Genomic DNA, 27420 nt, shown 5'->3' with positions numbered 1-27420 from the left:
TATGTTGTTATATCAGCTGACTCTCTCCCCTCTTAGTGGCTTGTATCCTTGAGCGTTTTGCTTGTAAGTTTAGATTGTGAGCTCATACTTGATTGTCTTTATCTGTGGGAATCCCACAAAGCCTGGGTTGAGAAATTCCTCCAAAGTAGGTTTGCTTTGGTTTTATGAGGCACCTCCCAGTTTTACCAACCCATCTATTTGTATTAATTTTTTGGCTTGGCATATTCTAACCCATACATGTGGTGTAAATTTGAACCTCAAATGAAGGGGGAGGGGTAGGTCTGTGGTTATGATGTTTTAGGAGAGATTTTGTCCTTCCACTCAGGTTTGAGAGTGAGACAAACAAGTATCTTTCTTGACTCCCTTTCCCAGTAAATACTTTCTTTTTATAGTCTCCCCTTTCATTGACATTATTAGCCCTTTGAGCATTAATTTAGGTTTTATGTGGGATGATCTCAGCTTCATTTCTCCTACCCCATCCCCGTCCCTAAGACATGATTGCCTTTTACTCCTCTGGTCATTATAACTTGGGGTCTGGTTTTCCTGGATAGGCACATGCCCTCAGGGCATCCATGGCTGGTCTGCCTGATTTTCTCCCTAGTTATTACTTCTTTGGTTTTGGCTCCTTGGGATTTCTCTTACTTATTTTAAATCTCATCTATGTTTTCTGATACATGTCACTATATTTAATTTGCCCTTTCTAGGTGTTTTGCGGCAGGGGAGATTTTAAGGATAATTATTCTGTAGTATTTGATCTCACAAATATTATTCATTCAATAAATGTTTTATTCATATTTATTCAAGTATTCCTATTCAAATAAAATAACACCTACTCTGTGCTAGACTATTTTATTCTATTTTTTCTATTTTATTCCAAAAGATTCAAAAGCCTCTGATAAGTATAGCAACCACCAGCGAGTTCATACACCGTTAAATTAATGGAAACTTTTTCCTGTTTTAACAAAGAGATCTAAGCATGGTGGATGCTGACATTTTCATGTGAAATCAACCCAACTTGGACAGCACTGAGAGGGCATTTGTAACACCCTTGCTTTGAGGTTCACCCCACCACATTAATATCTACTGAGAAGTCGCTATTAATAAAACAGGAATGTAGAATGCTAATGTGTATATCATAGAAATGAGTAGTAGAAGTAGAATCTCCTGCTTTTTTTTTTTTTTAAATCAATAGAGACAATGAGGGTTGCTGTAAGGATATATTACTGTGGGAATCTTTCAGAATGCTGGAACTACAAAGACAGCAGGCTCCTCCCTCTCTCCTGTCCTTCCTGTATTTCTCTTTCAGACTTTGCAGTCTCTCATCTCCTCTTCTTTCTCTGCTCCTTTCTTCACTTTTCACTGGGTGCCTTCTTGGCTCACTCATTTGCTTCAGTGGTCCCTTCATGGCTGTTTAAACATGGCAGCCCAGCCTTCCCAGTTGCCTCCCATGGCTCACTCTTTTGATTTTGTATAGCATGGACTTTAAAATTTACAAAGACTGTCACATACATTATTGAATGTACCCCTAACAATGTTGTGACATAAGCAGAATGTTGTTATTCCTAATTATTTTATTTAATGAAAGACTGAGACCCAGCAAGAAGTACTTGCCCAGCATTACACAGCCAACAAGTGACAGAGCAGGGACCAAACCCAGGTTTTCTGGCTCAAGGCTGGGTCTTTCTCAGGAGCCCAGTTCACATACAGCTGCCTAGTAAGTCCACATCCAAGTGAAATTCCAACGTCTGGAAAAATTGGATTTCTAACTGATCAGTGAGCTCCCAATTTTCTGATATTTCTATTAAAGAACAGTAGGTCTGGGATTTCTCTGTGAGAGTGGTGGCCTCAGATTATAGAGTTTAGAAAATTGGTGTGGGTTTTGTGAATGTCTTGAGGGCCATGCTTGGCCATGTCTGGGAGTTTTGTAATGGGTTACTAGTGGCCAAGGGCTTGTGAAAATATAAACGTCTCACTGAGCTTAAAGCTGAATGGAAAAAAAAAAAAAAGTTCTGAGTAAGAGTCTGACTAATGGCTCTTTGGAAGAAATTGAGCAGTGTCTGAGACTTTTCCATGTGCCTTTCAGCTAGAAAAGTTTTGTCTTAAAACCCTGAAGCCTTATGCATTTGACCAGCACAAAGTACTGTGCACATTCATCTATTGTAACTCACCGAGGAAGTCTTTACTGACCACCTACTATATGCTAGGTGCTGATGATTACAGAGCCACACAAGATAGGATTCTGTCTTTAATGGGGACTACAGTCCAGAGAAGTTTTAGCACCATGGTTGAGTTTATAGTCTTGGGAGCCAGACTGCCTGGTCAAAATCACTGCTGTATCCCAACTAACAATCAACCTTGGATAAGTATCTAATCTCTTTAAGCCTCAGTGTCCTTATATGTAAAATAAGGCCAATAATTGTACCTATCCAACTATGCCTATAACTCAAAGTATTGCTCTGGAGATTAAAAGGTAATGTACGTACAGGGCTTAGCACAGAGTAAAAGATCTAAATAAAAGGTAGGTCATTGGCATAAAATTTTAAAGGGGGTTTGGGATATGTGGCTTAGAAATGAGGAGCTTCAGTGGTCCAGAGTAGTGGTTTTAGGTTCAGTTAACCCACTGATGTCACAAGACTCAGACGCTCTTGAAGGATTGGTAGGTGGCAGACGTGGTGGCAGACATGGTGCATTGGTAGATAGCAGACATGGTTTTCAGGGGGCGGAATAGCAGGAGCGATGGCATGGAGGCAGGAAAGAGAGACTCACATCAAGGAAGTAACTTGTGTTTATGAGTAGGACTAGTATGTAGGAAAAATGGGTAGGTATTAATGATTATAATTATTATAAATATCCCATATTTAACACTATCTGCCAGGCACCTTGAGAAGTGCTTTAAAATTATGATATAAATTAATCCTCCCAATAGCACATGAAATCTCCCCATGAAATGTTGAAATTTGCCAGCCAAATATCCCTTTTAGGACAAAGCCCTACGCTGAGGAGAAATGGCTGGGAGTGGAATCCAAACCAAACAGGACAGTGAGGAACCAAGTAAAGAGAAGATCCAGATAAAAGTAGGGGAGTGTAACAGGAAGCAGTTCTCAAACTCCTCCGAAGCCACATTTTAAAGCCATTTTCCAGTGCAACAGAAGGGGGAGCCCTAGAGTCATGAATCTTGGCCAAGAAATCTGCCCATACTTCCCATTCAGGAGTACAGGGAAACCTACCTCACTTAAACACGGGCAGCAGAAAAGAGTTGAGGGAAGGAACCCAGCCCCACTCAAGGTTCAAATAAGAAAAGGGACTAATGAACATAAACAGGTCATCAGACAATGAGGTTCTCTAGAAAGGCATGCCTACAAAACAAATGACATTTTTACTTTAATATTTCAAAATGAGCTAAAAGAATTTTTTAAAAAAATGACTGAAGGTATGCAACTAAAGCATAACACAGGATCATAAAAATTCATAAATGAGATGATTGGACAAAAGGAAGACTTGAAAAGAGTTCACGTAGAATTTAGTAAGGAGAAACTATTTTTCTTTTCTAAAAAGAAAAACCATCTCAGAAATGCAAACTAGAGTGAATACAAGAGTGAATAAATAACACAAGTAATATCATAAGAGAAATAGAAGATGAAAAGAAGGAAAAAGAAATAAAAATAAACTGGAGTATGGGGGGAGAAAAGATATGAGAGAAAATGATAGATATGGAAGAGAAGATCTAGCCTGTGTATAAAAGAGAACCTAAGGAAGAAAACTCAAGCAACGGAACAGAGTAAATACACAATCATAATGAAAGACTTTAATTTACTTCTCTCTGTAACTGATTAAATAAGTAGACAGCAATAAAATCAGTAAAGATATAAAAGATTTGAACAACACAGTTGGTAAGCTTGACCCAATTAACATACATAGAACACTGCACCCATGTACCAAAGAAATACATCTTCTTTTAAGGGCACATTGAACATTTCTCTAAATTGTTTATCTGTTGGGCCATAAAATAAGTCTCAAAAGTGGAATCAATTTCAATGGATAGAAAGTTTACAGAGAATGCTCTGTTATCTAATGGATTTAGCTAGAAATCAATAACAAGAACAAAAAACAAAAGAAAATCCCAAGATGTTTGGAAATCAGCCAATATCTTTCAATATGACCCTAAGACAAAGAATAAATTAGAAAATACTTTGAACTGGATGATAATAAAAATATAACATGCTAAAATATGTGGGATGTGACAAAAGTCAAGCTTCGAGAGAAATTTATAGTCATAAATGCATATATTAGAAAAGGAGAAAGATTTAGTATCAATAATTAAAGTATCTATCTCAAGATGCAAAAAAGGGCAACAGATTAAATCCAAACAGTGTAGGAAGGAAATAATAAAGAGAAGAAATTAATGAAACAGAAAACAGATATACCATAAAGAAAAATCAATAGCCATAGTTGTTTTTTTAAAATGACAAATAAAATTTATTAACCTTTAGCAAGACATATAGAAAAAGAGAGAGAAGGCACAAATTGACAAGATCAGGAATGAAAAAGGTGATATCAGTACAGAGCCTACAAACATTAAAAAGATCATAAGATATTATGAACAATTTCATGCCAATAAATTTGACAATTTAGGTAAAATCAATATTTTCTTAAAACCATAGCTTACCAAAACTAACATGGAAAGAAATAAAATATCGGAATAAGCCCATACCTAGAAAATAAATGTTTTTCCTTTTTAAAATTAAGATTTATGTACCATAAAAGTCACCCTTTTAAAGTGTAAAATTTAGTGGCATTAAGTACATGCATAGTGTAGTGCAACTATTACCACTATCAGTTCCAGAACATTTTCCTTACCCCCAAAAAGGAGCCCATATCCAGCAACTAATCTACTTTCTCTCTCTATGGGTTTGCCTATTCTGGAAATTTCATATACATGGAATCATATGATATGTATATGTGGCCTTGTGTGTCTGGATGCCTTCACTTAGCATAAGGCTTTCAAAATTTATCCATGTTGTAGCATTTATCAGTACTCTATTCTTTTCATCTCTGAATAATATTCCATTGTATAGTTATACCACGTTTTGTTTACCAATTATCAGGTGATGGGTTGTTTCCACTTTTTGACTATTATGCACAACGGGGCTGAGTATTCATACACAAGTTTTTGTGTGGATATACGTTTTCGTTTCTTTGAGGTATATACCTACGAGTGGAATTGCTGGGTCCCATGGTGACTCTAGGTTTAACTTTTTGAGAAATTGCCATCTGCACATGGGAAGTGGCATCTTGTTGTGGTTCTGATTTGCATTTCCCTAAGGACTAATGATGTTGAACGTCTTTTCATGTGTTTATTGGTCATTTTGTATATCTTCTGTGGGGTAATGTCTATTCAGATACTTTGCCCATTTAAAAATTGAGTTATTTGTCTTATTGTTGAGTTGTAAATTTCTTTTATATATTCTGGATACTAGACCCTTTTCAGATATATGATTTGCAAAAATTTACCCCTGCTCTGTGGGTTGCCTTTTTCACTTTCTTGATAGTGTTCTTTGAAGCACAAAAGTTTTTAATTTTGATAAATTTCAGTTTATTAATTTTTTTCTTTTGTTGCTTATGTTTTTGGTGTCAAATCTAAGAAACAATAGCCTAATACAAGGCAGGATTGCCTAATCCATGAGGATTCATACCTATATTTTCTTCTATGAGTTTTGTAATATTAGATTTTACCTTTAGGTCTTTGATCCACTTTTTTTTTCAGGCGATAAATTAATTTTTTACAATATCCTAAGAAAATCTCCAATATTAGAAAGAAAAGCACAACTGCTATCAATGATAAACATTGTCATGAGAAGACATCAGTATGGATATGGAAAATCTACTCCTAAAGCATACAGAGTACAGTCTGAGTGAAGTTGTAATGGTGGAATAAATAGAATTCCTGCTTGCTATTATTTTTTCCTTTCAACTTTCTTGAGAAATAATTGACGTATCATGTAAGTTTAAGGCGTATGTACAGCAGGATTTGACTTACCTATGTTGTGGAATGATTACCACGTAAGTTTAGTTAACATCCTTTGATCTATTTTGAATTAATTTTATATATGATGTGAAGTGAAGGTCCAACTTCATTTTTTTTCCCTGTATGTATAGCAAGTATGTATTCCCAGACCATTTGTTGAAAAGACTAATTTTTCCCCATTGAATGGTCTTGGCACACTTGTTGAAAATCAATTGGCTATAAAAAGCATGTGTTTAGGGAATTCCCTGGCAGTCCTGTGGTTAGGACTCCGGGCTTTCACTGACGAGGGTGTGGGTTCCATCCCAGATCAGGGAACTAAGATCCTGCATGCCGCAGAGTGTGGCCAAAAAAAAAAAAAAAAAAAAGCATGCATTTATTTCTGGGTCCTCAGTTTTATTTCACTGATATACCTCTATCTTATGCCACACATAAGAACCTTATGAAGGTCATTCTCAAGGGGCAAGACCTCCAGTTACTAAGAGTGTTTTAATTCCACCATCAAGCTTCTATTCTGTCTGCATGCACTGGCCTTGGAGTCAGCTTATCCTCTCCTGTGGCTTCCATTGCCACCCAGAGGCTGATGATCCTCGGATTTCTCCCCAGCCCAGGGAGCTGGGGTGGGTTCCATGGGTTGAGTTCCAGAAACCTCAAACCTTTGTTCCAAGAAACTCTTCCCTTTCCTTTCTGAACTTCTCTTCCCTATTTCAGGGGATGATTCCCACCTGCTCCCAATTACCAAGGCAAGAACCAGTGGGATCATCTTTATTTGCTCCTCCTCCCTCCAGGCCCTTCCCTCAATCCATCATCAGCTGTGTATATTCATCCAACTTCTTGGGTTTGCGTACCCTTTCCTAGACCTGCAGCCGGTAGGGTCAGGCCTCCTCATCTCACCCACGGCCTGTTGCACAGCCCCTCATGTGCTCAGATCCTTTCCTGTTCAACAGATTCATTCCCTGTCCAACCACCTTCCGTGTCTCCCTATCAACTAAGGGATAAACATCCAACTTGGGAAGGGAGCCAAGTAGGAGCTAGGCATCTGGAGGGTATAGAATCATGGAAGCAAAGGAGCTGGCAGTGAGGGGAGGGTGCATACTGTGGATATTGGAGGATTAAAGTTCAAATTTAAAAGTATTGTTTTGAGCATCTATTGGGGCAGACACTGTGTTAAGCACTTAATGTGCATTATCTCATTTAATCCTTACGCAAGGTCCCGTAGTAGGCAGCAGAGCTGGGGTTTGAACCCAGGTGGGCTCAGTCCAGAACTCCTGCACTTAACCACCAGATGGCTTCTTTGCAATGTTGCCGGCAGCCAGTCCTGCACGTCAGTAGTTGGGGTAAAGTGCCAAGGAGGAGAGCAATCCTTGCCTGAACAATCTCTCGCCCTCTTACCCCGCATTTTCTTGTCCTGCTTCTCATTTTGCAGATGAGGAAAGTGAGGCTGAGAGGTCCCTCAGCCAGCAGGAAGCAGAGCTGGGACTGACGCAGACCATCTGACCCCAGAGCTTCCTGGGAGTGTGATCCAACATGACGAACGTAGCACTGACCAAGGAATGGGGAGGCCTGGCTTCCAGGCTGGTGCACTTGTTTATGCATGAACTGGAGGCGATGGGAAAGTGTCCTGAGTGTCCGCCTCTCCATCCGTGCCCAAACTAGCCCTGCCTCCTGCCAGGGCTGTTGCGAGGCCCAAGGAGCTAGAGCTGGTCAAGTGCTCTAGGGACCGGAAGCACGCTGTGCGTGAACAAAGGCCGGTGAGCAAACCTCAGGGGTCCTTACTGCTGTCCAGCGATGCTGAGGGAGGAGGGTGTCTGGGTGCCCAGAGAAAAGACTAGACCATGAGGGAGGAGGGTCACGCTTGAGCTGAAGGTGAGAAAACAACTGTCTTAACGAGTCAGAATCATCCTGTTATGAAATGAGCATGCTTCAGAGGTAGTGAGCTCCCACCCCTGGGGAGGGGCAAGCAGCTGCTGGAGGGTGTGCACTGGGGGAGACAGGAGATGAGTCATCTCAGTTCTGAGATCAGTTCATGTTGAGATTCTATCTTTCGGAGAGGCTCTGCTTCTCGATGCAAATGGAGTTCTGAGAGTAGACCCTACTGTATTTGAAAGTTTATTGTCAAGAAGTGGGGAAAATGCTATTTTAGGTTTACCAGCAGATTTTTAAAATTGAAGAATAGTTGATTTACAATGTTTCAGGTGCACAGCAAAGTGATTTAGTTATACATATATATATATTTTCAGATTCTTTTACATTATGGGTTATTACAAGATATTGAACTTAGTTCCCTGTGCTATACAGGAGGTCCTTATTGTTTATCTATTTTATATATGGTAGTGTGTATGTGTTAATCCCAAACTCCTAATTTATCTCCCCCCCTGCCCCTTTCCCCTTTGGTAACCATAAGTTTTTGTTTTCTATGTGTGTGTGAGTCCATTTCTGTTTTGTAAATAAGTTCATTTGTATCATTTTTTTTTTAGATTCCACATATAAGTGATATCATATGATGTTTGTGTTTCTCTGTCTGACTTCACTTAGTACAATAATCTCTAGGTCCATCCACGTTGCTGCAAATTGCATTATTGTATTCTTTTTTATGGCTGAGTAATATTCCATTGTATATATGTACCACATCTTCTTTATCCATTCCTCTGTCAGTGGACATTTAGGTTGCTTCCATGTCTTGGCTATTGTAAATAGTGCTGCAATGAACATTGGGGTACATGTATCTTTTTGAATTAGAGTTTCCATCTTTTCTGGATATGGGCCCAGGAGTGGGGTTGCAGGATCATATGGTAGCTCCATTTTTAGTTTTTTAAGCAACGTCTGTACTGTTTTCCATAGTGGCTGCACCAATTTACATTCCCACCAACAGTGTAGGAGGGTTCCCTTTTCTCCACACCCCCTCCAGCATTTATTATTTGTAGACTTTTTGGTGATAGCTATTCTGATCGGTGTGTACCAGCAGATTTTTTTGTTTGTCTTCATTTGGTTTGGGGAAGAGCTAAAAGATAGAATTTCTCTTTGGGTTAAAGATGGAGCTTTGGTTAAAAACAAAAACCACTTTAAAATGGGCCTTTGGAGAAGAGGAAGAGAATAGACCAGATCCTGAGGGGCCTTGGGGTCAGGCCTGTGGGTCTGAGGTGGGCAGTGAGGGACAGAGTTGTCTTCCCTGTGACTGGGTCCCACAAGAGGCTTCAGGGCCTGGCCTCTGGGGGTGGAGTGGGGAGTGTGATTGTCTCCTGTTCCACCCAGGGTGGGTAACACGCAACATGTCAGCAAGCGGAGGACATCTGGGGATAGCGAGTCAGGAGCCTCTGTAGAGGTGGGCCGCCAGCAGACTCCATGGGCTTCAGATCCAGGGTCCCGTTGAAAGCGTTCTTTGCTGTGGCCTAAGGCCCTCTTGAGGATTATAGGAAGGTTTTTGTTGAATGTCATAGTCCAGTGGCTGGTACACCTCTTTCTTCAATTCCCACCAAAAGAGAAATACACTCACGACAGGCATTTCTGTTGTTCCTTGGAGCCCCAGAGCAGCTTACTAACTTCAGAGGGACCCGGAACTTTTCCATGAGTAGACCCACCTGGAGAGGGTTATCAGGACTGAGGTGGGTGAGAGGGAGGCTAGGACAGCTCTGTTTGGTTCCCAGTCCAGGATGGGGAGGATGGAAGGAAGGCCCCTAAGTGGTCTCAGGAGATTTGGGATTAAAGCAAAGTCAAGTTCATTGCAGCCCCTTCACCCCCTGGACAGCAAGGGTCTCTGAGCAGGACAGGCAGGGCCTGAGAGCCACCCAAAGCCCACATCACAGGATCCAGATACTTAGCAGCAGGCTGTCATTCTCAGAGCCCAGCAGCTCTAAGAATAAACCCCATGGGTCTCAGTGCCCAGCACAGCATTGGAGGGACCAATTACGGGTTGTTTAAGGATTCGTGAATTCATTGCCCAGCCAGGGCATCTGGGGAAAGCACCTTTACAGAGCACCTGGTGGAATAAAAAGCAGGGAAGGTCCCATCCCCGTCCCACCTCCTCCCAGTAGCCCTTGATCTGCCCCGTCAGCCACCTCCTATCCCTTTATTTCCCTGGACGAAGGGCCTCAGCAGAGCTATGTCCCTTGCATTTCAGCTTCCTGGGAACCCAGACGTCTCTGGTTGCTCTTGGGGAAGGCAGCAGGCCCAGCCTTTGGGTGGGATGAGCCCTCCCCGCAAGCCCCACTGCGGTTCCTGGGAGCTCCCCCAAGACTTCCTGAGGGCTGTAGTGCAGGCACCCGGCTCCTCTCAGGTGTGGGGCACCAGTCACCTTGTGCACGAACTCCAGAGTCCCTTCACTGAGGGAACAGGTGTCTTTGACCTCCGACTTCTGGGCAGTAAGTTTGGGGTCACAAGAGCCAAGGTAGTCATCGTCCCAGCCAGAGTCCTGCGCCCTCAGGTCCCCCCACCCCATGGGCAGGGCGTGTCGTCCACCTGGGGTGATCATTGTACCACACCATGCCGGTCCTCAGCTCCTGGCTGCTGAAGAAGACCTTCAGATAGGCGTCCGTGGCAGTGGTCCAGTCTCCCCACAGACCCGTCACCAGGAAGCTCATGAGCTCCAGGCGGGCCAGGCCCCTCTGCTGGGACAGCAGTCCTGGTTGGTGGCCGCCGAGCCATGGCACATGCACTGGCATGGGTCACAGGGGCTCTTTCACTGTCCCTCCAAGGAGCCAGGAAAAACTTCGTGGAAGAGGCAACATAGAAAATGGATATGGATGAGTCTATAGGTTTGATTTTGTTTAATGTTTCCCCCTGATTATGAAAGCAATACTTACTCATGTTGAAAGTTCGGAAAGTACAGAAAAATCATTTAAATAACATAGTAAATGCTCTCTCAGCCTAATTCTCCATCAATATCACCAACCACATCACTGACCCCCCTGTTAGTAAACTGGCACTGCTGGATCAGCCCTATCCCAGGAAGGCTCCTGCGAGGCATCCTGAGTGGCCTCTGCTCATCGCCCGTCTCCGTCTCTATGCCTCTCATTGCAAACAGAACATTGCTACTCCTTCCTCCTTCCCAACATTACATTCTCCTTGACCTTTCCCCCACCCAGCAGGCCTCACCTCTGCAAGAAGCAACACTCCACCGAGTTTGTGCTGAAGCTGTACCGGTTCTGGAACATTGGCCAACTTCCTCGGGAGTGCGGGAGAGCTGGATTTGGCCCTGGCCAGGTAACAGTGGGAGCTGGAGCTCTAGGTGGGCCAGTTGGTGGGGGCCAAGGGCAGGTGCTGGAGAGTGCCCCACTGCAGGCATCGTGTCAGAGGGTGCAAGTGCCATTGGGCCACAGAAAGTGCTATGTGTCCTCCAGGAAGGATCCCAAGTGCCATAGGCTGGTCACATCCATGGGCTCCCCCGCCAGCCACAAGCAGGGCGAATGGGCCGCAGTAGGAGGAGGATGCCTGGGAGGAGCTGTGGAGGCAGGAGCACCAGCTCACGTGGAGCTGAGCCCGAGAAGGAGGTATAAGAGCAGGTCTCTGCAGCTTCTCACCTCCTTCCCTCCTCAGCCTCTCCACGCACCGCTGACTCAGCCACACCTGCCCTCTTTCTAGCACCTCCACCTCCAGCACGGGCAGGTCTCCTTGGCAACAGTGGAGTGAGTGTGGGGTGTGAAGCAGGAGCTGAGAATGGCTTCTCTGAGGGCACTCAGGGGCTCTCTGGAAGGGAATAGGCCCCATTCTGAAGCCAGTGGCTCCTGGTCACTGTTAACTGAACCGAACTTGAGTCTGCTCGCCTGACATGAAGCAAAACCAATCTGCTGACACTGGGTTGTGGTGAAGGAAAGTACAGTGTTTGTTGCAGAGTGCCAAGCAAGGAGAATGGGCAGCTAATGCTCAAAAGACCCAACTACCTGATGGCTTTCAGGCAAGGGTTTCTACAGGCACATTAGGGGTGAGGGTTGCAGGGTATGTGATCAGCTTGTGGACATTCTTCTGATTGGTTGGTGGTGAGATAACAGGGTGGTATTTCAGGAATCTCAATCATCAATTTTCTTGTTCCAGCCTGTCTGGGGTCTATGTTCTGGTGGTCATCACGCAGTTAACTTCTTCTACCTGGTGGGGGGGCGGGTCTTAGTTTCTGCAAAACAACTCAAGGATATGTGTTAGGATATTATCTATAGCCCTTGAGGAGGAACTAAGTGTCCTTGACTTTGTTTTACGGCTAAGCTATTATTATTTTGTTTTGTTTGACTGCTTTCCTTTGTTTTCCTCTAATTATTAACTGATTACGTTTGCTCTTTGGAACTTGGGGAATGCCTAGAAGGCTAAAGCTTTTCAAAATATAAGCAAGCGGGCTTCCCTGGTGGCGCAGTGGTTGAGAATCTGCCTGCCAATGCAGGGGACACGGGTTCGAGCCCTGCCTCAGAGCTTCTGTTTTCACATCTATAAACAGGAGTATTGATACCCACTTGCCCAGTGAAGCACACAGGATCATTGTGGATATGAAAGGACCTAGTGGGGACCTCTGACAGGCAGCTGCTGGCATTCTGGTCGTCTTCACCCCTGTTCTCATTCTAGTGTAGGGAGCTTGGAAAACTGAGCCCAGCTTGTGGTCACCATGTCCTTACCCTGCTGCAGCTCTATTTACTTGCTCTGCTTCGAGGCCTTTCTGATGGAAGCACATTTCTGGGCCATTTAATCATTGCCTCTCTCACCTGCACAGCTTAGTATAGTTTAAAAGGGCTTTCACATCCATGCACAATCTTATTTGGTAATTTCTCAATTTCTCATTTACAGAGCACAGAATATACCAAAGCCCCCAGACCTGTGTGTCTGAGTATTTTGTCATCCTCATTTAGAGCAAGAATACTAAATGCAGTCAGAATAACAGCTGACATTTGTCGAGTTCTTATGATGTGCCAGGCACTCTGCTAAGTACTTTGTATACAGTAAAGTCTGATAAACCAGCTCTGTGTTTTTCCCACTTTACAGATGGGGAAACTGAGACTTGGTGGGGCGGTTGTTTAAGAAACGTTCTGTAAATCACAGAGCTGGTAAGTGGTGAGCCAGCGTTGCTTATTTTCCTTAAGCCCTTTGGGATCCTGCATCTGACAGGGACAAACCAGGAGTAGTGCATGGAATCCCCCTGCCACAGTATCTACTGCCTGAGTTGGGGGTATCAGGCTGCTGAAGTTGGAGAGACGGTGGAAAGAAGGAGGTAGAATTGGTTGATCGGGCACCCCCCGTTGATGTGGGTGCCCTGGGCAGGATGTTGGGGAACCTGGGTTGGAATATTAGAGCTTGTGTTCTCCTGCAGTGTGACTTTGGCCAATTCACCTACACTTTCTGCCTTCAGTTTTCCCACCAGAGAAATTGTTGGCATACTAGTGGTCATCAATCACAGCATTGCTACTTTGTGATAGCTTAGCCTTTCCCATGGGTTATCGGGTTAATCTTTGCAAGATCCCTCATGAGTGGGTACCTTTTTTCTTTTCATTTCACGGAGAAGGACAGTGAGACACTTGAGAGGTGAAGTGACTTGTACCAGGTCACTCAGGTGGTTGGTTAGGCTTGGACCTGGACTTGAACCTGGTGCACTGGGCTTGAACCTGGGCTAGTCTGGTTCCAGAGCCCAAAGCTTTAACCTCTGGGCTAAATTTGTAGAGCCCTCAGGTTCCTACCATCTGGATGAGATCTGTGTTCCACTGGGGCTTTCTCTCTTGTTAGGGTCAGGGGAGTAACACGGATCAAGCAGGAAGAAGTCCCAAGGGTAGGGGTCCTCTGTGGGCAGTCACATCTAAGTCAGAGGCTGCACCCCGGGGGGACCTCCTTATCAGTCTGATGTGGTCCTGGAAGTCCCCGCCCCGTCCCCAGCCTCCTTCCCTCTCCTGGACTCCAGTTACCTGGCTCTGCCACCAGCCCTCACCTGTGTTGTCTTGGATTCTGCTTCTAGATGCTCTAGTCCAAGGCAGAGCTCAGCCAAGCGAAGAAAAGGATGTGGCTCACAGCTTGCCCTTGTATTTATGGAGGCAGGTAGCCTCTCCTGCTGAGCTTACAGGCTTGCATTGCCCCCACAGTATCTTTTGGGAGATGTCTATGGCTTTCTGTACAGAACTATCTCTTTGAGGATTTTTGCGTAACAAATGGCCCTGCAAGGTGAAGATCTTATCTCTCCCCAGGGCAGAGGGCAGATTTTTTTGCTGCGCCCCCAGGGCAATGATTGGGCAGGCTTGCTAGTAGCCCCTTATAAGATTGGAATTTCCTAAACTCAGGGTTCCTCAGCCGTGACCCAAACCCACCGAGGGCATGACATCCACCCAGGCCCGCCTCCAACTTGGTGCAACTTGGGGGCAAGGGAACGTGAAGCTCATGCTGCTAAGAATGCTGTGAGCCGAAAGGTCCTTGATCTCCGACCCGGGAGTTTAGTGTCTTCTGCCAGGAAACTGGGGATTGGCGTACAAGTAGGGTGACATCTCAGACCCTTCACAGCTTCACAGGTTTGGTGATGAGGATGGGTGCTGATGGAGACATGTCTTTCTGGAAGAGGAGAGGATAAGAGCCCAACAGAGGCAGCTGTGGCGGCGGGGGGGGGGGGGGGGAATATACCCCACGGACGTGGTAGCAAAGGCTCTCATCCGAGGGGTTTTTGGAGCATAAAGGTTCCCCATTGTCCTTCCTGATAATGAGGCTGTGGGGCTCAAGGGAGGAGGGAAGTGCGCTGCCCGCTTGTCACTTCGGCTGCTGTTTGCACTGCTGCAGACTGGAGGAGGAGGAAGGACCAGGCGTCCCCGAGGCTGACAGACAGCGCTGGGTGGATCCAGTCTGAGCCCAGGCTGTTGCAGTGCTGCTTGAAACCCAGAGTGCAGGATGGACCGCAGCTGTGGGCATTTCTTCCGGTGACGGCTAAATCCACCTGCTTTCTGGGCCATTTGCCCCTTGACAGCGGTGCACCTTCCAAAAGCCGCTCCCTCGGGACTGAGGGAGGGCTCCCCCCCCCCCGCCCCCGCCACCGGTAAGGCAGTTAGGTCACCGGGTGTGGCTGCCTCCAGAGAGGGCTCATCTCTCAGCTGCTCTCCGGGCCATGGGGCTGCAGGGGTATGCGGACCTATTTTGATCACTCAGTGGAGGTCACTTGCTTCCGAGTAGGAGGAAGCTTCCTCTGGGCCAGCTGGAGCGGACTCAGGGAAGCACACGGCTCAGGAGACCTGGTTTTGCAGTTTGTACTGTGCAATCTTAGCCTATTCCACATTTGGGTCTTCACTGTGTACCTCAATTCTCCCTGCACTTTGCTCTCTCCATGACCTTGTCTTCTGCGGCTCTCTACCGCTCCGCCCAAGGCTCAGCTCCACTGACCCTAAGTAACCATTCGGTGACTGAGTCAGGGACCCTGGGAGGGATTTCTGGCCTGGTTCCCACCCACACAAGCCTCCCAGTTTCCAAGGGTGACTTGGCTAATTGATCTGGAGGCCTTGCCAAAAATCATATTCTGGAGGCTTGTGGAGCGTAAACGTGCACGGCTGGCTGTAGGGCTCAGCTGGCCTCAGCTGCTTGGAGTTATAAAAAGAACAGAAGTGCCGGTGGCGGTTGGGTGACTAATGGTGACCACTGGGGGTGTTGCCATCAGCTGTTGGGTGAGATGGTGTATATCCAGCCTCACTGAGTTCCCAAGGCCTGAGTATCCCTGGAGCCTGATAGCCTTTCTCACCTTCCAGCCGGGGCTGCGGGCACTGTTTCTATCAAGAGCTTAATCAGTGCACAGAACTCAATCAGGCACAGAACTTGATCAGTACCCTGCAGTCTCCTGAGAGCTGGCTGTGGATCCAGCCCAGTTCCAGGCACCATGGGGAGCATGTGCTATGAGGAACCATTATGAAGCTAACAATTAGGTGAGAAATGATGTGCTTGCAGACCCTCCAGGAGCTTGGAGAGCATGGATTTTGGAGTCTGATGAGCCAACTCCAAGTCCCAACTCTGCTGCTTACTTGGGCTGGTTATTAACGTCTCTGGACCTCAGTTTGTCTCATCTGTAAATGGGGACAATCCCTAACCCGCGGGGGTTAAATGAATCAAGATGGTAAAATCAATTTTAACTTGACATTGGGTCCTAAGGGAAGGAGACGTTATCCTTGGCTGGGTCACACTTAGAACATCCAACCCCCCTGCCCCCGCCCCTGGCCCAGCCCTTAACAGCAGTCTGTGGTACCTGCACTTTGCTCCACAAATGTATCATTATCACTATTATTTAGTAACAGGAGATAGGAGAGGTTCTCTCCTTGGTGACTTTTTACTTAAGCCCGGGTCCATAAACCATGGTGGTGATGGTCATCTTGGGCACGCTGTAGGAGCCGGCTGGCTTTTCTTTGCGATTACCACCCTGCCAATGGGAGCCTGACCTGCAGCTCCCCACGCTGGTGGCAGCGTAGATATTTTCTATCCTAATCTAATCCCTAATCCACACGCCCTTCATGGCAATGAGTTCAAACTCTTAGAGGAATCGTTGAGCCCCTGGAGAGAGTGGCTCACCCAGTATGGAGGGCTGAGGGGAGGGGACCTTGACGCTGGTCCATGAAACACACATCCATTGAGCACCTACTGGGTGCCAAGCTCTGGTGAGACAAAACCTGAGCCAAGAATGGCCCCTGTCCTTAAGAAGTTGATAAGAAATGCTTCAACAAGAAGTATATATCTTTCTCCGGACCACGACAGGAATCTCCTAACACTGCAGCAGACTTAAGAAACCACAAATGATTAATTGATGCATTCATTCGTTGATTCATCCAACATTTACAAAGCATTTACTGTGTTCCAGACTATATGCTAGGCAGTAAGTAAAGGTGGAATGAGACCTTTAGTTCACAGTTATTAAACAGATGGATGATTTCAGCACAGGAAGTCCTACAGGCTTGTCCGAGGTATAGACGTGGAGCAGAAGAGGGAGTGATTGGATGATTTGCTGGCTGGGAGAGTGGGAGTAGTTCTATGTCTGGGAGCGTTTCATGGAGGAGGTGACCACTGACAAAGGATTTGAAGGAAGAGTATTGGCCTGCCGGATGGAGGCGTGGGGCAGAGGCACCCGGGCTGAGGGATGCAAAGGCCTGGGGACTGAGTCATGGATGATCGGGGCTCAGAGGCACCACAGAGATGATCTCATCTACCCACTCCTGGTGCAGAGGGCAGCAGGGACTGCCCAGAACTACCCAGTCAGTCAGCAGCAGAGTTCTGACCAGAGCCTGGCCTCCTAACTTCCCAGCCAAGGTTTTTTTCTTGCTGAGCAAATGCTAGACATCATACAAAACATCATCTTCCCACTTGAATCACAAGCAGGTATGCGTTCAGGTCATCTGAATTTAGCTCAGAGTTTGTAAATGGAGAGCAGAGCTGGAGGGGCTGACATTTACTGGGGTCTCTGCAGTGCTTTCCACCGTGCCCAGTACAGAGTTGATGCTCAATAAATGTCTGCAGCCTTCTCCATGGCTGGATGGCGGGTGACAGCCTCTCCCTCTTTTGGAGGTTGCACACATGACAGTTTTCGACTCGTGATGACTTGAAGCTAGGGCTTATGAAAGCTCTGTGCCCTGGAAGGCAAGAATTTCACAGGCAAAGCGTGAGCACCTGGGTTGCCCTTAGTTTGAAAAGGGGCAGGTCATTCTGGGAATGAGTGAACGTAGATTCACCTCCAACCACTCTGCCCTTTGAGTGGTGCAGAGGGCAGGGTCTTCTAAGTCACTCAGGGCTTTCAGTATTAGGGGCTAAGAAGGAAGCAGAAGTGTCAATGATATTATGCCTTCTCTGTGCTGGTTCTTAAAGAGCTTTCAGACATGGCTGGTGTGGTTTGTGTCCGTTCTTGATGGGAGACAGATATTTGTAGTCTCATTGTCCAGATTTAGAAAACTGAGGCTCAAAGAGGGGCACAGCCCAGGGCAACCTATTGGAGCAAAGTTGGCCTTGAGTAAAGAGAAGTCACCACCACCTGAATTGCATTTCAGAGACTCAATTTCACCACAGCCTCCACTGTGTTGACAATATATAGAAACAAAGTAGTATTCTCTGTCCTTCTGAAGTATATCAAATATATATATAAAGGCATATATCTTTTTCTGGAAGATTATTTATTTATTTATTTATTTATTTATTTATTTATTGGTTGTGTTGGGTCTTAGTTGTGGCACGTGGGATCTTCGTTGAGGCATGTGGGATCTTTCATTGCTGCATGTGAGTTTTTCTCTTCTCTAGTTGTGGCGTGCAGGCTCCAGGGTGCATGGGCTCTGTAGTTGTGGCACGCGGGTTCCAGAGTGCGTGGGCTCTGTAGTTTGCGGCACACGGTCTGTCTAGTTGAGGCGCGGGAGCTCAGTAGTTGTGGCATGTGGGCTCAGTTGCCCCACAGCATGTGGGATCTTAGTTCCCTGACCAGGGATAGAACCCACGTCCCCTGCATTGGAAGGCGGATTCTTTACCACTGGACAACCAGGGGAGTCCCAAAGGTATATATCTTTATATTATAGTTTATATCAATACATAATTATATAACACATTATATAGTTACTAAAGTATGTATTATTATATATAATAATATTATATATTAAATATGCTATACATTTATATATCATAGCATATAATATTATACATTTATTTATATTTATATACATTATATATAATATTTATAATATACATTTTATAGTATGTATTATATAAATTATATATTTAAATATAAACTATAACACAAAGATCTACATCTTAATATATGTATATCTGCTGTATTTCAGAAAGACGGACAATACTGTGATAAGCACCCCCTCCCACTATATTAACATTTTTGCCCCTTCGGGCTCTAAACCCTCAAGTACCCAGTACCACAGTGTGAGTGAGGAATTTGAGAGCAGTTTTTACATCTCGCTAGCTTTCCAAATCCTAACACTGCTCCTGCCCACTCATAGAAGCTGCTGGTGGCTGCCGAGAGCCCTCTGGATGGGCCAGAGCCCTGGACATGGCCTTTTAGGCACCTCAAAGTCAGATCCCTGCCCACTTCTCTCCACCAGCCACAGGGCATGTCCTCCAGGAAGCGTCTTCCGTCGGCTCACCTGTAGGTTTGGAGTCCCTGCTCTGTGCCCTCAAGCACCTGTGCCTACGCCCCTCCCAGCAGGTCACCCCCCCACCGGAGCCCCCTTGTCTGTGACCCTCACTATGTTGCAGGAAAGAGAGTGGGGCTTGAGAGGATGGTCACGTCCCAGGTCTCAGACGAGTCCCTGGGACAGCCACCAAGTGTGGGTTCTTGGCTTTGCGCAGGACAGAATTCAAGAATGAGCCATAGTAAAGTGAAGGAAGGTTTATTTAGGGAGATACACACTCCATAGACAGAGTGTGGGCCATCTCGGAAGGCGAGAGTGGCACCAGGGTATGGCGTTGTCAGTGTTTACAGGGGTGGGTAATTTCATAGGCTAATGAGTGGAAGGAGTATTCCAACTATTTTGGGGAAGGGGTGGAGATTTCCAGAAATTGGGCCACCACCCACTTTTTGACCTTTATGGTCGGCCTTGGGACTGTCATGGCGCCTGTGGGTGTGTCATTTAGCTTGCTGATGTGTTACAGTGAGCGTATACTGAGGCTCAAGGTCTAGTGGAAGTCGACTCGTCTGCCATCTTGGACCTATTTGGTTCTTTTTTTTTTTTTTTTTAATTATTTATTTATTTTTGGCTGCGTTTGGTCTTCGTTGCTGCACACGGGCTTTCTTTCGTTGCGTCGAGCAGGGGTTACTCTTCGTTGTGGTGCGCGGGCTTCTCATTGCGGTGGCTTCTCTTGTTGCAGGGCATGGGCTCTCGGCACACGGGCTTCAGTAGTTGCAGCACGCAGGCTGAGTAGTTGTGGCTCGGGGGCTCTAGAGCGCAGGCTCAGTAGTTGTGGCGCACGGGGTTAGTTGCTCCGTGGCATGTGGGATCTTCGCAGACCAGGGATCAAACCCATGTCCCCTGCACTGGCAGGCGGATTCTTAACCATTGTGCCACCAGGGGAACCGGACCTACTTGGTTCTAATCAGTTTATGTCGTGTCCTCGGGCTATGTCATTCTTTCATTCTTTTAAAGGTTGTGCCCTGCCCCCTTTCCTCCTGTTTCAACTAGACGGTAAGCGCAGAACACACAGACTGGTCTGCCACGGTCACCTCTGACTCCCGGTGTCCAGCACAGAGCTGCGACGGGGGCATGCCAGGAGTTTGTTAGATGTTGGCCACGAGTTGGAAGCTGGAGCAGGGAGAATCTGTGTCCTGGGAGTGAGGGGGCCACCCTGACCATCAGAGCCGCAGAGGGAGACAGGACCAGCTGTGGCATTTTGCTGAGTCGGCTCATTTTGGAAAGTTGGAATCAATCTGGGTTTCCCACGTAGCAACCATTCACTCCCCTCCCTCCTGTCTCATAGAAACATGATTTGTTCATCTTCTTCAGAGCAGCTATGGCTGCATAGGAGGGCCTTGGCCCTTGTTGGGGACTGACTGAGGAATGGGCTGAGGGAAATTCTGGACCCTGAGGGCAAACTTCTGCAAGGGGGCCTCTGGAAGCCTTTACCTTGTTCTTCAAAAGGGGCACAAGAAAATGCAGAATTCTGTAGGACAAATGTCCTGGTTTCTTCAATCAAAAAATGGAGAGGAGGAAATTGTTTAGATGAGGGGTCAGCAAACCTTCTCTGGAAAGACCAAGTAGTAAATATTTCAGTCTTTGTGGGCCATGCTGGCTCTGGAGAAACTACTCCACTCTCTTTGTAGCAAGAAATGAGCCAAAGAACATGTAAACAAGTGGAGGTGGTTGGGAGTGTTTACAGGGCGGTGGTGGGATTTGGCCCTAAGTGTCATTTGCCCACCCCTGGTTTAGATGAAAAGACTCTTCTGTGACACATCAGCCAAATGCAATGTGTGGACTTTGTTTGGACCCTGATTTGAACAAACCAAGTCTTAAAAACAAAACTAAACAAAACAAAAAAATTTGTGACAGTTGGGGCAATTTTAACAATGATGGGATATAAGATGATTTGAAGGAATTGTGGTTAATTTTGTTAGGTGTGACAGAGACATTATGGTTTTTGTTGTTGATGTTGTTTTGTTTTTGTTTTTAAAGAAGAGAGAGTCTTTATCTATTAACTACTGATACTAAGTGAGAGATAATGCCTGAGATTTGCTTTCAAGTAACCCAGGGTGTGGAGGGGAGGAAGTAAAGAAAACAAGATTGGCCATGGGCTGATAATGATTGAAGCTGGGTTATGGGTGAAAGTGGGGAGAGGCGGGTCTTCATACTATTCTGTCTTCTTTTGTGTATGTTCGAAAATTTGCATAGTAACATTTTTAAAAGTGGGGACAAGAAAAAACTCCCTCTTCCATTGCCTCTGGTGATCTTCGCATCTGGTGAACATATGTTGCCTGGCATTAATGCAGCCATCTTGTGACTCAGAAGGGACAAGCCTGAGGATGAGATTAACCACAAAACATGGCAGAGTGGAAAGAGGAAGGAACTGGGGTGTCGGATGATTCTTTTGGGTTGCCAAATTAACCAGGCCAGAATGGGCCTGCTTCAGTGTTCCATATTACATGGGGTAATAAATTAAGCTGTTTTTAATTTTGTTGTTGTTACATGTAACTCAACTGATCTGGAGAAAGGAACAGAATGGAGGCCTGGCTCTTCTCTGCTGCAGGGTGCCACCATGGCATCTGAGGGGACACCAGGATTGGAAGAAAGGCTTGTGAGAAATGGGTCCTTGCCAAATCTCTCCGAGTCCTTCTGTCATACCCAAGGGGCTCCAGGAAATGGGAGTGGTCTCTGCTTTCTGCCTACTGATGCCGAAAACTTGGCCTCTGTGCACTGGTGCCAAATCAAATCTCAGAGACAGAGTTTTGGGTGAAGTAGAAAAGAATAGGTTTATTGCTTTGACAGGCAAAGGGGGACACAGTGGGCTCATGCCCTCAAAAACTGTGTGTCCGAACCTGGGGGATTTGGTGCGGAGTTTTATAGCGCTGGTTCAAAGGTGGGGTTGCTGCTAAGGATCAGGGTGTGTGCAGGGCCTGCATTCCTTTAATCTGGCCTCAGGTGGTTTCCTGATGAGCTTCTTTGGTTCTCGAGGTTATCAAACTGTGACCTTCTCTCTGGAATGAAGAATGCTTCATCAAGTATTGTAGTTAACATCTTCCATTTGTTGGGGGTTTTAGTTCTGCAGAAGAGCTCAAAGATATTGTTATGTGTATCCTTTGAGGTGGAACCAGAACCCTGCCCCAAGGCTGCACTATTGTTTCTTTCTTTTTTTCTTTAATAAATATATTTTTAAAAATTAATTAGTTAATTTTATTTTTTGGCTGCGTTGGGTCTTCGTTGCTGCGTGCGGGCTTTCTCTAGTTGTGGTGAGCGGGGGCTACTCTTCCTTGCGGTGCGTGGGCTTCTCATTGCAGTGGCTTCTCTTGTTGCGGAACACAGGCTCATGGCACTCAGGCTTCAGTAGTTGTGGCACGCAGGCTCAGTAGTTGTGGCATGCGGGCTCTAGAGCTAAGGCTCAGTAGTTGTGGTGCACGGGCTTAGTTGCTCCGCGGCATGTGGGATCTTCCCGGACCAGGGCTTGAACCCGTGTCCCCTGAATTGGCAGGCGGATTCTTAACCACTGCGCCACCAGGGAAGCCCTGCACTATTGTCTCTTTTTTTTTTTTAAATTAATTAATTAATTAATTTATTTATTTATGGCTGTGTTGGGTCTTCGTTTCTGTGTGAGAGCTTTCTCCAGTTGTGGCAAGTGGGGGCCACTCTTCATCATGGTGCGCGGCCTCTCACTATCGCGGCCTCTCTTGTTGCGGAGCACAGGCTCCAGACGCGCAGGCTCAGTAATTGTGGCTCACGGGCCCAGCTGCTCCGCGGCATGTGGGATCTTCCGGGACCAGGGCTCGAACCCGTGTCCCCTGCATTGGCAGGTGGACTCCCAACCACTGTGCCACCAGGGAAGCCCTGCACTATTGTTTCTTGATTGCTCCTTCCTTGTCTCTGCATCCCCTCACTTCCCTGATTAGCAACCTGTTGAACCTGCCCTTTGGAACTCAGGGAACGTCATGGAGGCTGAAGCCTATTCCCTACAAACAAGAAACGGGGGACACAGAAAGGCTTTTGTGTCCAGGAGCCCCACAGGGTCCTGCTCGGTTTCACTACCTCTCTTGAACCCCAAAGGGCCAATGTCAGGGGCTGCACTGGACTTTGGCTAGAGGGATGCTGATATTGTAATAGTAGACCGACAGTTTTGGGAGAGGAAATGGCAGACGCAGAGTTCCTGAAGGACAGCTGGCCTTTCTGGCATCCTTCCTTACAAGGACAGGGAGATCTCCTCTCCCTGAACCCTCAACACACAGTAACCGCAACCACAGAAGGTCTACACACAGGGCACGACAGCATTGTTTCTAACTGATCTCATGGTTCAGCTGGTCTCGGGGGTATCAGCTGTTCTGTAATGCATGACAAATCACTGTGGTTAACTTAGCCCATCCGGGTCTCCTAGATACGGTCATTAGACGTTTGCCAACAAATGTGCAGAGGGAATGCTGGAGGAAAAAAGGAGAAGGGTGATGTGGAGAAGGGCCACAAGCGATGGTCTCTGGTTCCTCTGGATGTCACAGAGCTCTGCCAAGGACTCAGAGTTCACATAAACTCAAGCTCAGGTTTTGGAGACGGGATGGGAGGTGAGGGGGGGCAGCCATCAATAAGGAACAGGTCACAAATCCTCAGTGAGTTTGTTCTCAGTCCCACTTTTGCCCCTATTTTCAAGGCTGTGCTTACAGTAGTGATTCTTAAATAGGAGCATGCATCAGAATGCCCTGGAGGACTTGTTAAAATACAGATTACTGGGCCCCTCCTCCTGAGTTTCTGATTAAGCAGGTCTGGGTTGGGGCCTGAGAATCTGCATTGGTGACAGACACTGAAGTGATGCCGATATTCTGTTGCTCTGGGAAACCCTGATTTGAGAACCACTGGCTTAGAACTTCTTGGCAGGACAGTGGCTCTCAGGTATCAGGAAGAAGAGATCCAAACTTTTCTTCGTCTTCACTTTGGGCTGAGGTGGGAACCAATGATGAACGGCCAGAGGGGCCTGGTCCTGGGTGGGAGGAGCCTAGAGTTGTGATGCTCTCAGATCACCTGACCAGGAACCAGGAGTCTTGGGGTATTATTTTGCTCCTGAGTGATCTCACTGTGTGGCCTTGAAAAGGTCACCTCTGCTCTCTGGGCCTCAGTTTAGCCCTTTATAAAATGGACAGATGGCACTATTCTGTATGTGTTACAGTTTTCACAACAAAAAGGTTTTTTGAAAATAAAAAGGAAGACAAAATGAACTAGGTGACCTCTAAGGGGGTGAGGGTCGGGGAATCTCATGCTGGCACCACGGTGTACTCAGAAGCTTTTGGGCTGGAATCCAACTTGGGAGTGAATATGACTGATATTAAGTAGCTGCAAGTACTGCCTGGGGCAATCGCCTAACCTTGCAGAGCCTGGAAGGGGGGATGAGGATACTCATGCCTAGGGCTGTTGTGAGAACTGATGCAAATATGCAAAGTGCCTGGTCAGTAAGTGGCTGCTAAGATGATTGCTTTGTTATTTTCAATATCTCTTCAAGGGCTGGGGGGGACACAAAGGCAACTCTTCTCCCCCATCTCTGCCTGACTGTGGAGCCTGGTGACCTTGTTGATGATGGAATCAGAACTTGCAAGTATATGTCTCAGGTTTTCCCCTGGAACGATAATTCTGGGAAGTGCTTAACTCCCCAAATTTTCTTTCTTCCTTTCTTCCTTTCTTTCTTCCTCACTCCCTCCCTCCCTTCCTTCTTTCTTTTTTTTAAATTTTTATTGGAGTATAGTTGATTTACAATGTTGTGTTAGTTTCTGCTGTACAGCAAAGTGAATAGTTATGCATATACATATATCCACTCTTTTCTGGTCATTACAGAGTGTTCAGAAGAGTTCCCTGTGCTATACAGTAGGTCCTTATTAGTTATCTATCCTTATCTATCTATATATAATAGTGTGTATATGTCAATCCCAGTCTGACAATTTATCCCTCCTCTCCACCCCTTCCCCCTTGGTAGCCATAAGTTTGTTTTCTACATCTATGACTCTATTTCTGTTTTGTAAATAAGTTCATTTATATCATTTTTTTAGATTCCACATAAGCAAGATCATATGATATTTGTCTTTCTCTGTCTGACTTACTTCACTCAGTATGACGATGTCTAGGTCCATCCATTTTGCTGCAGATGACATTATTTCGTTCTTATTTATGGCTGAGTAGTATTCCATTGTATATATGTACCACATCTTCTTTATCCATTCATCTGTCGATGGACACTTAGGTTGCTTCCATGTCCTGGCTATTGTAAATAGTGCTGCAGTGAACATTGGGGTGCATGTATCTTTTTGAATTATGGTTTTCTTTGGATATATGCCCAGGATTGGGATTGCAGGATCATATGGCAGTTCTATTTTTAGTTTTTTAAGGAAGCTCCATACTGTTCTCCATAATGGTTGTACCCAAATTTTCTTTTCTTTTTTTTTAACAGCTTTATTGAGATGTAATTCGCATACCATAAAATTCATTCTTCCAAAGTGTACAATTCAGTGTTTTTAGTATAGTCACAGAATTATGCAGTCATCACTACTCTCTGAATTTAGATCGAAGCCCCACAGCCATTAGCACTCACTCCCTATTCCTTTCCTCCCCAAGCCCTGGCAGCCAGTAACCTAATTAGTATCTCTATAGATGCTAGGAAGTTTTTATAAGTGGTTAACTCCCCAAATTTTCCATGAACTTTTCTTTCTCCAGCTCCCATTCATTTGATTATTAATTTAACTAATATTTATTGAGGGCCCACTAGGTGCCAAACACAGGACAGGCACTGGGGATACAATTTGGAAAAAAATCCAGACAAGGTCCGTCCCTGCTCCCTGTGGAACTTATGGTCCAGGGGGGAAGCAGATGTTAATCTGTGAATCACACAAAATCAGGTGAAACTCAACAGTGAGAAGTACTGTGAAGGAGATGGACAGAGATGGTGTCCCTGGTTGGGAGGGCCGGACAGGCTTCAGGTAGGGACGACTAGAAGGCTGTCCAAAGGGTGAGCAGGGATTGACTGGGCGAAGAGGCTGGATAGAGCATTCAGGGCAGAGTGGACAGCCTGTGCAAAGGCCCTGAGGCAAGATGAGCATGGTGCATACAAGGAGCTAGCCTGCAGGGCTGTGAGTGGGGGGACACGGAGGCAGGAAGGTCAGCAAGACCACCCCGTGCAGAGCCTCATAGGCTGTGTTAGGGAGTCTGGTCTTTATCCCAAGAGTAACAGCCTTTGGAGGTTTTATAGCAAAGGCAGATACATGATCTAAGGTGTGATTCAAATATGTCCTCGGATGCAGTTGGAGAAGAGGTGTCAGGGGCCAGAGCTGGGGGGAGGATCTTTTAGGACAAACTTATGGCAGTGGCCATTGAAGGGATGCTGGTGACCTGGTGGGGCAGGGGATGCATTTGAGATGGAAGTAGCTGTATTTGGGGCTCCTTTGGAGTTGACTACATAGGGCTTGGAGGTGAGTTGGTGACTAGGGTGGCCTGGCTGTCTGGCTTCCTAACTGGGTGGATGGTGTGGCTCTCACTGAGCTAGGGTGGAATTCCCTTTCCCCTCGCCTGAGTACGTCAGAGCCCAGAGGGTCACTGGTCACACCAGGAGATATAAGAAAGGGACGCTCTGTGTGTGTTTCAGGGTAACATGTAAAGCACAGCAGCTGGCACTCAACAAATGACAGCCACCTGCTGGGCCCCCAAGCTGTGACAAACCTATGCCACTACTATGTCGTCTCCCCCATCCACATCTCGCCCAGGGACTTCCTGGCTTCTTGCTGCAGAGACCTGTCTCAGGCTGAGACTCTTACTTCCTTAGGGGCGTCTGTGACTCCCCCCTGAGGAGGGGAGATTTTGTTGTCTCAACCTCAAACCCCCTCTTCCTCCTCTTGGAAGGTGGAGCAGGGGAGGGAAAGAGCTGGTGCCTGGGAGAGAGGCTGTGCTCCTGCAGGTGAGAGAGCAGGTTCCTGGGTTCGGAAGCCAGGGGTTTAGTCTCACTCTAAACTAGCTGTGAAACCAGAGGCGAGTCCCCTCCCTCTCTAGACAGAACCTGTAAAATGGGGGTGGGGCACTGGCTTGGAGACTATCTCAGGGCACCTCCAGCTCCAGTCTCTGGGGTTTTGTCTGTGCTCAAAGGAGAACGCGCCAGCGGTCGGGGGCTGCCTTCCTCCTCAGGGGGCACTCACAGGCGACCCTGCTCCCGCATCCGGTGCGCACTTCTCCGTCCCTGTCTCTCCCGGTTGTCAGGCTTTCTCACGCACCTGTCATGTCTTCCAGGGGGTTGCCGACCGTGTGCAGTTCAAGCTGTTCGCATCTCCCCATCTCCTGCCAGGG

General features: G+C 46.3%; 1 protein-coding gene across 1 annotated transcript in view; it reads left to right on the top strand.

Moving 5' to 3' along the window:
* The window catches only part of PALD1 (phosphatase domain containing paladin 1), a 159458-nt gene extending 132038 nt beyond the window's left edge, over positions 1–27420 (top strand). The window contains exon 20 of the transcript XR_009497991.1: positions 27364–27420. The gene's annotated coding sequence lies outside the window, so the exon portion shown is untranslated. The remainder of the gene's footprint in view (positions 1–27363) is intronic.

The sequence above is a fragment of the Balaenoptera ricei genome, chromosome 16 (assembly GCF_028023285.1).
Source record: "Balaenoptera ricei isolate mBalRic1 chromosome 16, mBalRic1.hap2, whole genome shotgun sequence".
NCBI lineage: Eukaryota > Metazoa > Chordata > Mammalia > Artiodactyla > Balaenopteridae > Balaenoptera > Balaenoptera ricei.
This window is presented reverse-complemented; position numbering and strand designations above follow the sequence as displayed.